Source organism: Nycticebus coucang, chromosome 2, assembly GCF_027406575.1.
Source record: "Nycticebus coucang isolate mNycCou1 chromosome 2, mNycCou1.pri, whole genome shotgun sequence".
Taxonomy (NCBI): Eukaryota; Metazoa; Chordata; class Mammalia; order Primates; family Lorisidae; genus Nycticebus; species Nycticebus coucang.
The window spans coordinates 68083402-68102809 of record NC_069781.1 but is presented as its reverse complement, the minus strand read 5'-3'; the positions used below and the strand labels follow the sequence as shown (position 1 = coordinate 68102809).

Sequence of the window (19408 nt, the reverse complement as noted above, 5' to 3'; positions counted from 1 at the left end):
ATATGTATTAGTTGCCATCTCCATATTATGAAATTACATTTCATTAAGTAGAATATGCATAAACAAGCAGATTGTATAATCTTCTTCACCTGTAATTATCAAGGACACTTTTGAGAAAATGTGTCCTTTCTACCTCCCTTAAAAATAAAGGAGAAATTACTCTGCACTCTCTCAAGTACAATTGAACTAGGCAATGTTTTCGCAGTCTTTAATAGAGACACAAAAAGTGCTTTTTATATTTCAATTTTCATTTAACTAAATTCAAAAAGATAAAGCCCTTATGAAATCAGGATCAATGATCAATATCAAACCATTGTAAATGCAAACAAGGAGCTTAATATAGCAAAAATAAAGCGATGCTATTTATACCTGAGTTTTCAGTTACGTTCTTTGTACTGCCAATTGCCTTGAAAGGCAGATAAAGAAATGCCTTCAATAAATCTCTGCATTTCTCAAACAAACTGGTATGTTGTTGGAGTCTCCTGGCTGGCAGCCTAATGAGAATGAATGGCTTACAATCTTCAGAGACTGACTCACTTCGTCATTCAAACCATCCAGTGAATGGGAGACTGCTTTAGAGGTACAAGGTTACACCTTTGCCCTGATTACTCTGTTTAATGTGGTATCACAAGACATCTACTAGTTCAAAGGTGTGTGGTTAAGGGCAGCTGAAGATAAAATATTTGGTGTTCTTGTACTGACGTATGGATGCACATTTGAGCAGAATTTTGTCAGAGTACCAAATTAAATGAAAAATGCCACTTCATTATGAAAACATTTGCACTTTAAAGATTTGGAAATGATACGAATTTTACTTTCATGTTGTCGAGGGTGGGGAAACTCTCTTCAGGAGAGCTTGTTCCCCCCAAAAGCTTGATGACAGAATGACTTAATTATTCAAATAGTAGCTATTTATAGGAGATAATTAGGCCATATGTTAACCCCAGAATTTAAAATAACCAATTTGCTTATATTGTGTGGTTCTTGTCTAACTCTACAGAGGTAGAGGTTTCAGAGTGAAAATGAGGCTTAGGTCAAATCAAAGCTTCCATTAACATATTATTGTCTTTAAAGAAATCCATAGGACTGTATTAATTATCCAGGCAGCTGATGTAAAGAATTTTTTTACTGTTAATTGCTAATTAAAGAAAATTAATGGTGAAAAGTAAATTAAAAATAAAAAGAGTGAACTATAAAAGATAATGAGGCAATTTACAACTAATTGAATAGCTTTACATGAATTTTCTCTCAAATAACCAATAATTACTTCCAAATAAGTTGGGAAAATCAGTGATAATTCAGTAAGCTTCATGCCTCTACATTTCTGCAAGTAAAGCAGACATGTTTCCATCTCTACTGTATCACCAAATAAGCTGACCTTCCATAGGCAAGTGCAGTGTTTTCCTCTTTTTATGGCTTGTCCTACTACACAGCCATAGAATCATGGCGCATTTCCTAAATGCAATTTGCTCATATTATTTAATATTGCTGGGTATTTTTTTATTTAACTAATTCATGAATATTATATATTTTATAACATAATTAGAATTTTTTACACGTGTCAGTGATCTGCATTACCTGTTTTCCAAAGCCCACCTTAAAGTGCTTTTTAAAATAGTCTTTCCTGGCTCGGCGCCTATAGCTGAATGGTTAGGGCACCAGCCATATACACTGGGGCTAACAGGTTCGAACCCAGCCCAGGCCTACCAAACAACGACAACTAAAACAAAAAAATAGCCAGGCATTGTGGCAGGCACCTATAGTCCCAGCTACTTGGGACTCTGAGGCAAGAGCATAGTATAAGCCCAAGAGTTTGAGGTTGTCGTGAGCTGTGATGCCACAGCACTCTACTGAGGGCCACATAGTGAGACTCTGTCTCAAAAAAAAATTTTTTTCCTCAAGATCTAGCTAGCTATTTTATTGGGAGAAGGAAAGCTAATATGTGAGAATACTTTTTTCATCATAAATTTAAGATAAGTCTGTAAAAAAATTAAGAACACATGATATTTTACAATAAGAGAAAAATATACTGTATATGTAATAGTTGGTATATATCAATTGAAGACTATATGATCTAAAAGAGAAAGGACCAGATATTGTCACTACTTTCACCCCTGAATCATGTGACCTGCAGTTTTCTTAAAATAATTAAAGCTGTTTTCCTACTATTTTTATTCTAATTCTGTATAGTCACATACACACAAATACTCAAATACGCATATACATGTGTTTTTACCGACATCTGCTTTCTAACTTAATCCTACAAAAGCACATAAGGTAGATAACAGGATGTCTGTTGTACATATGAGAAAACAGAAGTTTTCTGACATTGTAAGCATCTCAAGATCAAGAATTTAATAAGTAGTGGAGCTAATTAAAGCCCAGGTTCCTTACCAATGTTACTTTTAAAAACTGTATTTAATTATGATAGATTTCTTAATTTATAATCAAAATTGTCAATCCTTTATTTTGTTACAGAACTTATTTTGAACACATAAAAATGTCAAAGTTGTTAAAATACCCCAAAAGTACTTTTGTTTTAAATAACATATATGTTATACCTATAGATACACATGTGTTAATTAATTTATTCATTCACATTTACTGAGCTCCTGTAATACACACACTAGATTATGTCTTATTGATCAAGCCATTACTAAGATATATTTTGTTCTAAAATAATCTTATGATCATAAACAATGACAAACTTTTAAAAACAATGTAAAATATAACGAAACAAAGACTAAGGAGACATATTTAAAATATAGACTATTTTTTATGGGTTGCAATAACTTAGTAATTAAAATAACAATTATTTTTATAAGAGGCAGATTACTGGAAAGTCATCAAATTAAGCGTAATGGTAAACATGTTGAAGAGCTGATAGAATGTGAAAAATGAGAAGCCAGCAGTCAAAAATGGAAGTTAAAGAAAAGGAACTTACTTTGTTGGGGATAATATGATTTATCTATGTGAAAAATGGCTGAACTCTAAGGGACTAACCTTACAGCTGTTAAGCTCTTTGTGTCTAATATTAGAATAACATTTGGTTACAGTTACGAGTATGAATAGCATGGCCAGCACGTGAAACCTGATTAGTAGTAAAGACAAAGTCTTAATTAACATATGCAATTTTGCCAAGTAAATTATATCAAACACAAACATTTATAACTGTTTCTAAAAGTGTTGCTTTAAACAGACTCAAAACATTATGTAACTATCATTCTATGATTGGTATTATGGGGTCATCTTTAGGTTACGCTACAGTCTTGCATATATTTTTTGCTATGATCTACATAAATGAGACATCAAGGATTTCTAGGGAAAAAATGTTTCATTACGATTAATATGGATATTCAGGACACAAAAGGGCTCCAAAAATTTTTCTCCCCCCAAATGTTACATGTATTATTTGGTACCAAGACTGCCCCCTTATAATTATTTAGCATATGCAAATACACTTGTTAGTTTCTTTATGTCCCTTAATAATTTAATGCTGTATTTGACTGTGTCTATACAAAATAACAAACTATGCTTTGATAACAAGATAACAAACTATGCTTTGAATAAATACACTCTGTGGTCTATCGAGGTTTTATTCTGCAAGTAAATTTCCTGAATTAATGTAATGATTCACTATATGACTCCAAAAAGAGAAACAGCATTTCATTAACCTTAAAATGTCAAATAAACAAAAAATTAGAAAATGCACTTGGACTTCATTTAATATCCATTTTAAAATAATGCATAACTTGGAACATTTTTAAGGAGTTAAAACAGCTCATTTAGATTGGAAAATATTTTTAATTAAAGCATTCTGCACTTCAACAGCAAGTTCTATAATTTAACTGAAATGGTAAGCAAAGATTTCATTAACTTCCACCAGAAGTCCTAGATGTAGGAATATAGGCTGTAATTAGAAAAATTAAAGCTACACTTCAGAATTAATTGAAATTATTAAAGTGTTTGCTCTTGCATTATTTACAGCTAGAAAGAACGTCAGTAAGAAGCAGTTTATATTTTCTAGTGAGTAATTCTATAGTTTATATTATAATTTCCACTGCATATTGGGTGTTTTCAGGTAGACCTACTAGAAGCATTCATGGTATTTTGATAATCTGGACAATTTCATAAAAATCCTTCTCTGGGAAAGCATGAGGGCTAATGCATTCCTGATGGATGGGTGTGACGTAAGAGATAGGCATTTGCTGCCCTCATCAAAACAACCAGCAGGATTCACCAGAAACTGAAATAGTCTTATCAGAAAACTGTGCTGTGTGGGTAGAATGACCAGAAACCCACAGATTGAGGTTCAGTTTTCTAAGCTACGAACAGTTTACAACACGTGAAAAGACATGGATTATAATGACATAGAGTATGAATTCTATGTTTTATTAAGTCTTTCTTTGATTTCATCATAGATATTACTCCACATGTGACGCTCTTATGTTCAGTTGTACATAAGTATTATGAATTTTGAATGTCCTACCTTAAAGTAAATGTGTCTTCAGAACACAGAGTTGACCTACTATTATAATCTAAAGTAAATAAAACTCTGCTCATGATTTCTGCTTTGAATAGAACAACACAGCAAAAGCACATTTAGCAGTGTGGAGGGAAAATGATTGTGAAGAAATAGAAGCAACACTTTAGCAACCCTTTTTAAAATGTTACATATTTTTTAGGTGATTCTGTGCAAAAGATAAAGGTAATCATGGGAAAGGCCAGTACACTTTTTAGTGCATGAAAGTCTGGACTATAGGTTAAATCACCTGGATTCTAAATTCACCTTTCCTTAGGGGAAACTGGCTATAAGTATTTGGCATTCAACATCATGGAGCCTATTCTTCCCTATTAGTGAAATTAATGTTTGAAACACAGACACACACATTTATGTCTTATATTTTAGAGTATAGATAATGGAATAACTAAACTACCTATTCTATATTCAGAAAATAAAAGAGAACAGGACAGGACAGAAACCACCATCAATTTGTGATGAGATGGGGAGTAACGAGGTAAAACAGACAATACAAACTCCAGTATCTATCATTTTGTTTAGTTTATTAATAACAGAATTTCTCAAATTTTAGCTAAATACACAACCTACTCAGCTATGGGACTACACGACATTTCCCATTTTCCCATGCAGCCAGGTATAACCATGTATCTAGAACCAATGAAATAGAAATGGAAATGTCATTGTGCAAAACATGGGATTCACCTAAGTCCATTTTCCTTGACTTCTATTATGGACTAAGTGAGAAGAATAATTATATTTTGCTTCAGATACTTGTTTGGGGGTCTCATGGTACCAGGGGCTCATCTATAACCTAACATACTACCTTGAATGCTGAATATTGAATTTATAATATTTACTTTTCTACTAATTTAATTTTTACAGTGTAAAACATGGATGAACAAGTACCTTAAGCTTACTTGATTTTATAATACTTAAGAATTCTAATGCATGACCCCAAAAGTGGGGAATGGGCTGTACAAATCTATACTAATTATTTTATAGGCAAAATAAACAAGCGAACAGCTGCTTGCCAGAACAAATATAGAAACTTTTTAAAAAGTTTGATCATGAATATTTTACAAGTTTTCAAAATATTCCACTGTTCCTTTGGTTGTTAATTTACTTAATCAGAAAACTCAATTTCATGATTTTACAGAGCTTGAAATGATTAAAAATTACTCTATTACCATCAAAAGCCTTATTTTTCCCCCGTTAGTTCTATGAAATTTTCACCAATAACCAAACAGACTGATTCTCCCTTCTAATCAGAGGCTTCTACCCCTCTTCACCAGTTATCTCAATCTTCCTACCAGATCAGACTCTATAATCATCACCCTAAATCACCAATTGAAACAAGCAAGTCACCCAGTATATGAGCTCGTTAAATTCTAAGAATCTTTTTATAAATAGTATCAACTTTTTCATAGCTATCACATTATTTTTACTTTGTGACCTAAAGAAAGGGTTCATATAACATATTCAAAAGCTATTCAAAATACAGAGATGGAGCCCATGACTGATGTTATCTTTATTACACAGATATTCCTAAACTAAATAAAAACTGATTTAACTTCAAATGAATGATTTGTATGAATCATTATACAGGGTGTTGATAAAGTTCACGTGCAATTTTAAATTCCACATGAACTTCACGGACACCCTATCTAAACAAATTTCCTTTAAAAATTATTTCTGTTTAATAGTTCCAGAAATAATTAGTTCAACCTATATAAATATCCAAAAGGAATTTTCTGGAAGTTCTTACTATCAAAGGTACAGTGAAAAAAAAATAGTATCACATATTCTCTCCCTTTTTGATTTGCAACATTCTCTTCAAGATGGATAGCTTGTTATACAATATGTGCCACAGCCTAGAAAATACGCCCAAATTCTTAAGATTGATGAGAGTAGCTATGTACAGGCCATACTCAACAGATGTTACAGTAACATCTCCAGGAACAAAGAACTGGAGCTCGGCCAACCTGTGAGCAAAGCATGTGTCTATGCTATGAGGCTGGGCTATGCTGGGAAACCCACACAGGTTCAGGATAGTCAGCCAGGGGAGGCTGACCACTTCAGGGTTGGCAAGGGAAACACAACATGAAATTGTGCTAGAGATGGCACTCAGTGGCTGCTTCTGGGAAACAACAGAAAACTGATCAATTTGTTGTGCAGAAATAATATAGTAGGTGGTTCATGTGGAAAACCACAAAAAGAAAGAGATCCCTGAAAAGTTGGATGCCACGGTGCATATCCCATTGACTGGAAAAAATATTCCTACATGATACTATGAAATCCGATTCAACTTCAGTATCTGAAGGACAAATACATATAAAATTATAAAACATGAGACAGCCTCTCCAAAAGAGAAAATGCAATTATGAATCATTTTCATCATAAGCTAAGCTAAATTATTCAATTTTAAACTTAAGATGTTTTTATGTCTTTACTATAAAATTCTATGGGAAGAAAAGCAAGAAATAAAGATGAAAAGAGAGGTGGAAATCTGGAAAATGAAAGTCCCTTTATGTCACGCTGAGATTTTTTTGTAACTAACCTCTGTGCAATAAAGGAAAAAAAATAATGTTTTAAGCATGATCAGAATTATATTTGAAAAATCCCGTTAGCAGCAGAGAAAGGAACAGGGTTAGTAAGGTAGAAACAGGAAGGCAGGAGGTAGCTATCAGCTAAGATTTGGTTAAGACCTGAAGTATAATTATGGCTCAAGGGAAGAATTTGATAAAAAATAAGTAAATAAATAAATAAAGGTGGGGCTGAGATGTTGATCAGTGATAGCTATCATTTTTATGGTAGGACCATATTGAACTAAATGTGGATGCTCTTATTAATTTGATGGAACAATCTTGATTTCTAAAAAACTATACCCTCTTAAAGTTGTAAATTTTGCTTATTGTACCTAACTGACTGGATCGATTACATCTATTTGCCTGTAGAGACCTAATCCATGGTATTCTGTACTTCATAAACTTTATGTTCAGGTCGTATTGTATAGAATATACATTTACTTACATCTCGAACTGTAGATTACCTTTGAAAAATGAACACCTGTGTAAAAAATATAGAAATCTTTAGACCTGAAGATTGCCTTCTTTCTTTGTAAATACAAAAAGAATAAAATGATATGATTGCTGGTGTGTTACATACTCCAAGCCTTCCTTGTGTTGTCTTTTTGACTTCTGCTTTTCCTCCAAGCTTGTCAGTGACAGAAGACCAAAACTCCAGCTCATAACAAGAATATTATCAGGTTAGCAGCAGCTCTAGGAATGTCTCTAGTGGACAAGTTTGCATCCATAAAACTGCCCAGTCTGGCAAATTTTCCACTCCTTAATTCTCATTTACAACTGAAAATTCATTGAATTTTCTTAACAGTAATCAGAAGACCTTTGGGAAAGAAGGAGCTGTCTCATAAGGGAAAAGATAATCCAATTACCCTGTTCACCAAGTGTTTGAATATCTTTCACACCTGACAGGATGAGGTTTGATGTTCTTAAAATAGATGAGAAATAAAACAACGTAACTTTCTTTTTTTGGTATCTATTTTATGTGCCCCTCATAATATAGGGAAAAACAATTTTTGCATGTGCTTTGCCATCTTGTGGTAATAATTAAAATCATAACTTGATGAATGAATGCCTAAAACATAAGACGTGTTGATCCAATAAGTTGGGAAAGCACAAAGCTAGTATTTTTTCTTTCCATTTTTAAGTCATGTGGCATTTCTGATAATCTTACATAACAGCCAACATACGTATTTTTCTGGTCTTCTGAAATTTAGGGCTCCAGATTTCCTTCATCATGCATCAAGGATTTCTCATGTATTACAAACCCAATGAATGTTAACTGGGGATTACTTTATTCAACTTTTTCCTTGATTACTATAGAGGTAACGGTTCACCTTTGTTCACCATATAATATAAAGATTAACCCAGGTGTTATGTTGTAGTTTATATTCCCTCCATTTATTTTAAGGGTCAAGTAAGCAGCCATACTAGAATATAAGAACAGAGATCAACATACAGAACAAAAACAAATTCTCAAGTAGTTTGTTATTGCAGTCAAGTAAAATTCACAACAAAATCAATCCACGGTGATATGGTTGCATAAAAAAATAGGATGTATGGCAACAAGTTATCAATAATAAGTAGTTCGTATAAAAACTTATAATTAAAAGACTCTTACAGGACAAATCTTTGGTTTTCTTCTTCTTACTCATTTCTCCTGCTTATGGTCCACGTCCTTATACATACATATTTCATTCTGTATTAGTTCATTATGCAGGTCTCACTTCATTATCATGTGACATATCCATTAAAGTCCTCTGAATTCCAGTCACTGTCATAGGGGACCCTCCTGACTCTGAACTCTGCCCCATAGTGCATCATGAACTCGCCTTCCCTGACTTTTCATTTCTAATTCACCACAGAATCGGGTGAATTGTTTCAAAACTCTTGGTTGTACCTCCAAAACTTGTGACTCTTGGTCATCAGTCACAAGGCAAAGCCAGGTGTTTAAGAAGCTAATGTAGCATAAAATCTGAGGTCAACACACCCAAGTGGTGGAAACCTTTAATTGCCTCCCCATGAAAAGGGACCAAGCTTAGAGGGCCACCACAGGGAAAGCAGAGAGTACATCAGGCTCTCTTCTTGCAGGATCAGACATCTCAAAGGAATACACCCAGAAGCATTTGTACCATGCCTACCCCACAACTTCGGCAGGAGACTCCTGAAGTTAGTTTGTCTTGATGTGATTGGTCCCCTGCTTCTTTGTTCTCCTGTGCAGCACTTTTAGAATGTCTGACCTCTTGCATTCACATTCGTGATCATATACGTAGGATGCCTCATGGGTACTTCATTTAAAAAGAAGTGCATTGTAAAAGCAGAGCCAGAATCCTGTGCTTTTTCCAATTGTATAGATATATACTATCTTTGCAACTAGGGCATTCCTCTTACGTACTAATGCTATACATCTTAGAAAATGTGCTATAAACCTTGGGCAAGTTACTTAACCTCTATGCACTTTGGTTTCCTTGTTTGTAAATTACAGATAATGATTACACCATCTTCAGAGGGCTGATGTGGAGATAAATAAGTTGAATGCATGGAGAGTGACTGAAAGATAGCAAGGCAGTAATAAATGTTACTATTAATATCACCTTCTGTCTGAAGATTTCTCCAGAGCTCATGAGAAGATATTATAGAACAAAACATTTCAAGAACCTAAAAAGAAAATAAGGCCCTAAGTGACTTTGAAGCTAACTCTGATTTAGAAAACTAAAAAAAAGTTTTAATTGCTTCCTTCCCTGAATGCCAGTTTTAGAAGTGATGGATTATTTATGAAATGTGATTATTATTTTGATGATAACAATGAGATGTAAGGAAACTACAGAATACAAATGATAGTATAATCTATTTAAAAAATCTTAATAACGTACCCTTTCATGTTTTCATAAAGCCAACAGAGTCATCCCTACATCCCAGTGTGCCTGTAACACCAGATCCTCACAAAGTTCAAATAAACCAGGCAGAAAAGGGAAACTTGGCAGTAGAAAAAGAAATAAGGAGAGAAGGGACTGTAGAATAAAGGAGAAAAGAAGTCTTCTCTGGAAAGGACCATAGGATCTCTTCTGATCTAGACTCCTAAGCTCATTCCTCTCCAGGGTTAGCTGACATAAAATTTCACCCAAAGTATTTTTGGATATTGCCTAAAATTCTTCTCTCTGAATATAGCTATCTTTATGTATATTTACACTACAAGTAGAATAGCTCTTAACATAAACTGATATAATATACTGAGAAGCCAGGAAATATCAACGTGTCTTAGCAAATATGTTATTTGCATTATTAAATCCTAGCATGTTTCCAACATGGAAAGAGTATCTGGGAAAATAGCAAGATTTCAAGCCCCCCCAAAAATAAAGATAAAAGAATACATTCCTCAGGGGAAGGGAAATGGGAGAATCAAGTGCTAAATTCAATTCTGTGAATACATAATTCTACCCCAAGAAAGCCTTGTTGTTTTCAACCACAGTGTGGTATAAACGAGGAGGCTAAGCCATTCTTGCAGGGCGAACCATGTTTCCTAGGTGAAAACAAACGCACATATGACATAGAATAAACACAGGTATTCAGAGGAGCAGCCACTGGCTATCTTTACGCACCAAATCTATAAGCCATGGTCCATTGAAATGGGGACCATAAAGAAATATCAGTTGAGGACTAAATGAGCATATTGTACAACACAATAGAAAATTACAAATTATGGGAAAATATTTTCTGTCTTTGTGATGCACATACCGTAGCTTTAAAATTTAGAAATATACAAGGTTTTTTTTTTTTTCTTTTGAGGGTGAAACAATACATCATCCTGGTCATCCTGATATTTTTCAAAAGTTACTATTAGCACTTGTTGGGTTATACCACCAGGACATCTTTGATAAAAAGGTTTTTTAGGGGGAGTAAAAAGTGAAACTCTTTAAAATTAAGTCAGAAATGTTTCCATGATTTCTTCAAAAGGAAATCAAGATGTAAGATTAGATAATTTATAAACTTCGGAGATATTTAACAAGCCCAATACATTTCTAAAAATTTAAATTGCACTTTCTCCTTCCATTTTTGTTGTTTGATCCAAAGTACACATGATAAGCTCTCTCAGAGAAATAAGTCATGTCAAAATGTACAGGCAGAATATCCTCATTTTTCTCTGTTGTCTTTCCTGACAAAAGCACTTCAGCTATTATGTTTTGGTTACAGCTCAAAACAACAGCATGAGTCTTGACTGCAACTTGTATTTTACGCCTGTGAATTTGGAAACATAAAGGATTGGTGCGTAGAGTATAAACTGCTAGAGTAGTCTGGAGTTATATTTGTGTTCTCTATATTGTGTTGATATGAAGATAATACAGTGTATTCCTATGAGATTTGATATGTTTTTAAAACTTTGGAGAATGGGAGGCACATGAGGGATTGATGCTATAGTAAGGAGATGATGAAGGCCGCCAACAAACTCTGGTGGAAGACAGCACATCCCGCAATAACTAAATAAGCAACATAGCTTCCACCTCGCTTCTAGAAGAAATACCTGTGACTCAGGATGACAGAAAAGGAGATGGACAAAAAGGTAAAAGTAGGTATGTACCTAGAAAGTTTTCTTTGACATAGGGAGATTCCATTTTTCTCTATGGAATAAAAAATTCCATGATAATGTCGATACATCTCATAATACCATAAAATAGTCACAATCACAGTTTAGCCAGTTTTATATTGCTGGCATGTGAGTGCTTTAGTGAGTACTCTTTAACACATGGGAGATTCAATAAATATTTAGAGACTGCATTCAACTGTATGAGTTACGAGGACATGTGATGCATATTGTATTATCCTGCCTTGACAAGATGTGATAGTTGTAAAATAAGAGAGGGTGTAACTTCTAGGACTAGTGCACAGTGTGGTTATAATACCTGAGTTAATTTCTTCTTCTTGGTTTCTGTAGCAAAGTAAACTAGGAATTAACACAGATCATAAAGTGATAAATTATTAGTTTCAATGTTTCCAAATGGACGCGTGGCTACAACAGCCAAAACTGGAAATATGGCACAAAGAAGGTGTGAGCCAGACTTCCCAGATTCCAGTCACTCTCCATACATTTGATGATCACTGCCCTAAGGTGAAAACACTTATCTCTAATTTTGATAACCACTGGTGGGAAGAATAAAAAATGAAAGAATATTGTCTCTAGGGTGAGATTAACAAGTTTCTCCTCACCCCATTATTTTCCCTCTTCATCCTTTACCTCTGAGCAGAATTTCTAACATTGATTATAAAGATTCCAGGTCACTGTACTGAGATAGCTCCGAGATGATCGCTTACATGACTATTTTTTTTTCTACTTCCTAAATAAAAGACTGGATAAGTGGTGCAGACCAATTCAGCTTTAGAAGTAAGAAGCATCCATTGCTCTTGCTTATTTTTTTTTTTCTAATTCCACACTCTAAATTAACCTTTCCTGGAATTGGAGATGGAATATATGATTTAGGTTATATTTTTTTTCTTTTGTGGTAGAAGAACGCTGTGCTCCAAGCCTTTGTCCTCAGCTACCCTGGACCATTCTAACCACACAAGGTAATATAACAGAATTAATACTATGATACAAATCTCATGATACATGTTTAGTAGTAAAAAATATAGCATACACCAACAATGCTTGGCTGGATTTTTTTCTGTTATATAGTTGCTAAAGGGGGTCCCTTTTATAATATAAACTATATCTGAGATACATGTATTATATCTTTGGAAAGTTTTTTAAAACTATAATTCACACTACCTCTAATTACAAAGAATGCATTAATAGACTTGTGTACCTGATTCCATAAATATTTGTAATTTAAAAGAGAATTATTTCAAAAGTTCACTTATTCTGTGCTTAATTATAACACTTAATAACAAAAGTGTTTACTTACAGAGTAAATCAGATGGTGTCATGAGTGCAATGAATTGTAGAAGACATTCCAGTTGAAATTAAGTATATTTAATTTAAGCCATTTTTTATTCAAAATTAAATTAAATGTCTATATTCAAATATAAATTAGTTCACTTCCTTTTTCAGCATCTTAGTAAATTTATATTACCATGCAAAGGTAAAATCTTTTCACTTTACCATTATTTCAACTTTAAAAAATTTAATTATTAAATATACGGTATTCAGAAAATATATGGACTCAGTATTAAGAGTCAAGAACTTAGTAAAGGGTGTATTGGTGAATTCTTATTGGATTTAAGAAGTAATCACAGAGCAATTTGGTAGATTATACAGTAATCTAAGTCCTTTCTGTTTGACTATTCAATTATTGTGCATATATACTCCTAAACTTTCTAAGCACACCATTTTCACTAACTTCCATTTTGAACAGGTTTATTTAAACACACTTACATATATGAACCCATGCAAACACACAAAATGAAAAGCAAATAGTGTTTCTGCAATTAATTAATTATATCAGCTATACCTATCAAGTTAAAAAAAATAAAATATAGCATGATTTCTCAGGCTCCAATTATTTCAAATATACCTTTTATAGAGATATAGGTCTACTTTCTACAACCCAAATATTTATATTAAAGAAGGAAGAGGATTGGACATACTAATTTTGCTAGAGAGGGGAAAAGTTTCCAGTGTCATTACATGTATTCTATCAATGAATAAATTCTTGGTTTTCTTTAATAAAAGCAACCATATATAGTTAACATTGCATATATTCATTTGCTGTGCCCATTTTTCATGATTAGAAATGTTATCACAAATTTTTTTTTTTTTTATCTATGCAGTGAATTACTATAGATACACTGCACTAAATTCCCTCAAATTCATCTCTATTCCCAGAGTTCTGTGTGCGGGAATTTGGAGGCTGGCCAGTGGTAGGTGTGTCATAAGAGACAACACTAGACCAGTACTACGATCCCAAGTTTCTTTTGGCTGCATGATATTTGTGTGGATAGCAAGATCTGCAGTTATTACAAATTTTGTAGAGAAAATACATTGTAACTTACATGATCTATGTATTATCTTATTGATACTATACTAACAGGTATATAAGTTGTCTACACATTTACTTGGAATATAGCCTCTTAGATGCTACTAATTGAGATGTGAAATCTCTGTGAAATTGGGAAATTCAGTCCAACTTTAAATCTTTGCATCTTTGAAGTCTTCAATTTCCTCTTTAAAATGGAAAGGCTCATATAAGTTTTTCAATGGTATTTTCTAGCTCTGACAGTCTATAACATGTATGCAAGAAGAAATATAAACGTATTTATTCATTTTTAGCTAAATGTGATATAATAACGTAAACATCATTTTTAATTAAGAGGGCAAAAAAGGGAAGGCCCAAAACATCAGACCCTCACTTTTATTTTTATTTTCTCATGCCTTTCTGATGTTGACTAGAGTAATAAAATCCAAAAGCATTAACACTTATCCATGTAAAGTCTCAGTAACAGGAGTAAGGAGTAGTTTAAAGGAACTTTAGGCTACATCCTTCCATATTCTCCATTCTCCTCCTCCTCCAAAGATACTCCAAAGAAATATTCAGTCCACATAACAACTGTCCATGTAGTGCTAGCTAACATGGCTTCAGGACAATATTCTTTGCCCTCTTGCAAACAAGATAGCTGTGTCTAATTCCTACATGGCTCCCCCGACTGCCGCAGTATATTCTGGTGATTTGCTAAGTGCTACTATCAGTTATATTAGTAACATAACTTTGTGCACAAGATTTTGAATTGGAAGGAGCTCACATTGCTAGGCCAATGTCTTTACTACTGGACAGTGAAAAAAGGCCAGAAAGTCCAGGGTACCTCACTAGGGTCACACCATCAATTCTAAGGCTGAGAGGAAAATTCAAAACCCTTGTCTCCACAATCACATTAAGCGCTGATCTAGTGGGTAATGTTCATTTTTGATTCTTTGTTCATTTTCTTCACTCAGTACATTTTAAGAGTTTGAAAGCTTTGTGGCAAGTACAGTTAATTTCTATATTGTTCTATTGTACCAGTGGGAATTTATTTATTTTTTACCAATATCAAATTCCTTTTGAAAACCCTAATAAGAATCTAAAGAACCGATGATAGTTGTAAAGAAATTGCACTTGAAGATAAGAAAATGAATAAATTCAAATGGCATTCAACTGGGTACAAAAATCCTGCTCATCTAATTTTCACTTTTTAAAATTAGCATTATTGAATATTTATGATATCATTTGCATTGTTAATGTTTATTAAACTCAGGATAGGTGTAAGTCCATAAACAGATTACCAAAATTAAAGTATTTTCACCAAACCACAGAGGAATCCTTAAATGAAGTTATCTGTTAGAGGAGGCAGCTAAAAATAGATAATTGATAGACATATTTACAGATATATTTATGCAATTTTGAAAATCATGTTTTTCAGAAATTTCTAAAAAAATGACATTAGGTAGGTAAATTTCCAAGATGTAGCATATGCTTCCGGTCACCTGTTCTCAAATTACCATATAAAACCTGTCCATGTACCACTTGCTATTATAATCCAGTTTTAGAAAGGTAGTGATATTAAAAGTTACACTAATGATACTTCTACAACAGTAAGATAATTTACACCAGTAACAACCACAATTGTCATATGCCCTCTATTAGCGATTCCTATGATATTAAAATAGTATTCTGTTAATTCTTGGATGTAACTAGCAATATTTCAGGTTTTCACTTAACATTATTTAAGAAAAATTTTCACTTGCATAACTTTGTATCTGCATACATTTGCTTTCCTGCATACTACTAGTAAAACACAGAAAATATGTAACATTTTGTACCAGACAAAACAAAATCATTTTTATAAATAATTCAATCTTCAGGAATATCACATCTAATTAATATAATTTTACTTTCTGAATTAAGTGTTTTAAGTAAATAATAATCATATCCAGAGTTCCATAAAATACAAAGCCATGTGCAACAAAATCATCTTTATGTTGCTATAGTGACAGACACAGACTTATAAATTAGAAGTTAATATTAAAGGAAAAGAAAGTATATTTGCTTTCACCAACTGCAAGTGTAAGCAAATGCAGGTATATAGCACTTTATTAGTAAGAACTCCTTTAGTAAGCACATGTTAGAGGAATTAATCATTCATTCCCTGCAGACTGCTTATGTATTTCATCGGGCCATTATCTGATCTGAATAACAAGAACAATTGCATAATAAAACACATAACTGCTGACACTAGCAACTTTCTTCTTTCAACTTTAAAGTTGCAACTACCTCTGTATACCACACAAAGCTGGTGGCAAAAAAGCTAACAATTTTAATCTCCCCACCCAGTTTTGATAATTTTCCCTGTTATTAACAGTGATAAAATATATGTGCAAGCTTTACTAGAAACAGCTTTAATTCAGGCTGTTTCCTCAGCACTATGACATAATTATTACAGAGACAGAATGTATGTCAGGTTAGTTTTAATGTCAATTATAAATCTTTGCTTTCAGAAATTCGACAAGGATGAACAATTCTGTCATGTCTTCTCTATGGTGGAAAAAATGTTCTATAGTACATATGTAATAATGTGTTTGAACCACTCTTAAATTTGACTACTTAGGTGCCATCTTCCCTTTTATTTTTCAATATATTTTTTTCAAATAGCAGAAATCCTCTCAGCTATCTGAGGTCACAAATGAGTAGAGGTCATATACTATATAATTCAGATCTGATCAACCAAGGGCTTCCATTTAAATTATTTAAATTCATTTTAAAACCAATAACAGAAATGGCAGCTGCAAGCAGTGATACCCCTAAGAAAATCCATTTGGAGAGGAAATAAAGTAATAGTCAAGAAACAATGACTTATCTTTCCCAAATGATTTTCACGTATGGAAACTTCAGGTCAACAGATTCATCAACTGTCCTATTGTCCTACACATCATCCTGAAAACTTATGTCCCAAGATATTCAGAGCTTTCAACACTGAATAATCAAAATAACTCTAAAAGATCTTCACCTTTGTTTAACCATTGTTAACCAATGTACATTAGTTTACTATTATCATTTTTAAAAAACAATGCTTACTGAATACAATTCCTTTTTTATACTTACTTGATGAAATGTAAGGGTGAAAATCTCACTTAACCATTATCAACAATGGAAATACAAGAAAACCCTTAAGTATCATTTTATAATTAGCTGCTTTACTAAAAGCAGTTATCTATGGGATACGTAGTTTAATTTTCGATCTGAGTTTTACTTGTCAGTGGTTTTTATTTTTATAAAATTGTGTTTTATACTTAAATAGAAAATTTGAAAGTTAAAGATAAAAGAGATAAACTTTTTCTAATCACTCTGGTGCTCTAGTCAGTATAAGCGTTACCGGGTCAAAGAACTTTGAATTTGTTGAAAATCAGTTCTGTTCTACCTAAATTGCAATTCCTACTGTACCTACTGTATAAGTAGCAATGCAAGAAGAATTAGATTCAGAATCCATTTGGCAGTGATAAAGAAAAAAATGCTGAAATGTTATTGATTCTCTTACTCTTCTGCAAAACAAACTGACTCAACTATAATTTTCCTGACATAACACAAAGGCTTTATTTAGATATTACAAAATATTGGCAAATGGGAGACTATATATCTTTTTAAAAGATATCATTAACCCTTTCCTAAAGAAAAGAGTGTCCTACTTGTTTTTACAGAAATGCTGCAGCTAGTGACATGGTGATGTTAGCCCCAAGAGGAATACTGCCTGCAAAAGTTTTGATGCAGAGATATTCTGCCTTAGGAGACACCTTAAACCTGTCACTGGCTGCTGAGTCCCTGTCACAGTTTATAACCTGCTGTCAAAGTCACAGTCTCAGCTCCTGCCCTCTCTCCAAAGCATTTTTCACATGCTCTCTCCAAATTAAGTTCATCCAAATTCTCCAACTATGCTAGTTCCAGAAATTTTCCTCCATGTATTACCTATTAAGGTCATAAAGAAATCTCAACAAGATTTTCATCTGGTCTTCCAAACCATCTTCATTAACTTTCCCTTGACCCATTTTTTCTTTTCTTTTTATTTTTGGCCAGTGCTTTTCAGAACTAAAGATAAAACAACCAAATCAGAGCAAGATGTGAGTTTCGGTGGATTAGGGTTGAAGTTAAAGGTGACAGGAGAACTGAGCCAATAGAATTAGAACATTCAAGCTTTCTTTCTAGGTAACTGTCCTCAGATCTTACCAACCAACGTTTCACAAACCAGGCTTCCAACAGCCCACATCCCTTGAACAATAAGCGTTTAAAAAGCAGATTTCCCAGTAAGGCTGCCCATATAGAAGTGTTCTTAAGTGCTCTTCCTCAAAAAAATAAATAAATAAATAAATAATAATAAAATAAATTAAATGATAATAATAATAAATAAATAAATGCAAATTGCTTAGCAAACCACTTCTCAAATCGGAACGACTGAAGTTATATAAGTTCTTCCCCGGTGAAACGAACCCACGGTCCACACCTTGGGGAAGGAGCCTGCAGCACACGCCTCACTTAGAGACAGACCCAGAGAAGCACAGTTTACTTACTAAAGCAGCCGCTCCAGTCCTCCTCGGAAACCCTGAGGAGTCTTCGCTTTCCTCTCCTACCAGTCAAATAAAGAACTGTCTTTTTATTCCACACAGGCCCGGAATAAACTGCAAAAAGGGAAGGCACATGCCCAGCCGCCGTCAGGTTCGGCGCTGGTGGGGCGCCTCAGGTGCCGATTGTTTCCAAAGTGGGATCTTCTCTTCTGAAGGGAGGGGGCAAAGCACGAAGGAGAAAGGGCGCTCTGAGAGCTTTCTTGGGTCCTGCAAATTATTCTGAAGGCAAAGTCCCCGCACGCTCCCCGCCGAGGCTGCCTGTCAGCCGCGCGAGGGGAGGAGGCTGAGGAGGAGGCGGCGGGAAGGAGCGGGAGGCTCTGCCGGGAGGAGGGACGCGGGCGGGGGAGGCCGACGAGCGGCTCCCGGGAGCGGCCGCCGCGACGGCGAGGGGGTGGCGGGGCTCGGCCGGGGCGAGGCGCTGCCGGCGCGCTCGGGCCGCCGGGTGCGGGCGCGGGCGCGGGCGCGGGCGCGGCTGGGCGGGCTGGAGGGCGGTGAGCGTCTCCCGGCGGCTCCGCGCTCGCTGCGCTCCGGCCGCGCTGCCTCTCCCTCTCGCTCTCAGGCTCTCTCGCTCGCTCCGACTCACACCCCACGTCTCCAGCGGCGGCCGCCCGGCCGCACACACTCACCTGCATTTCCTTAACGAGCCACTTGATGGCTGCCAGCGGCGCGGAGCCGGGGCGGGGAGGACGCGGCGCGGGCTGCTCCGAGCGCCCGCCTGGGAGGCGGCGGCGG

At 34.8% G+C, this 19408-nt stretch overlaps 1 protein-coding gene and 1 non-coding gene across 29 annotated transcripts in view; both read right to left on the bottom strand.

The window, feature by feature from the left end:
- PTPRD (protein tyrosine phosphatase receptor type D) overlaps positions 1 to 19068 on the bottom strand; it is a 2247062-nt gene extending 2227994 nt beyond the window's left edge. For 8 of the 28 annotated variants that reach the window (XM_053572709.1, XM_053572767.1, XM_053572742.1 and 5 more), the window contains exon 1: positions 18623 to 19066. The gene's annotated coding sequence lies outside the window, so the exon portion shown is untranslated. Of the gene's footprint in view, positions 1 to 18622 lie in introns of all 28 variants that reach the window. The other 20 variants (XM_053572782.1, XM_053572790.1, XM_053572800.1 and 17 more) reach the window with 9 other exon arrangements.
- Positions 13923 to 14056, bottom strand: LOC128580289 (small nucleolar RNA SNORA23). The gene has a single exon (XR_008378589.1). It is a non-coding gene; the product is annotated as a small nucleolar RNA SNORA23 (small nucleolar RNA).
- Positions 19069 to 19408: the final 340 nt, after the last annotated feature.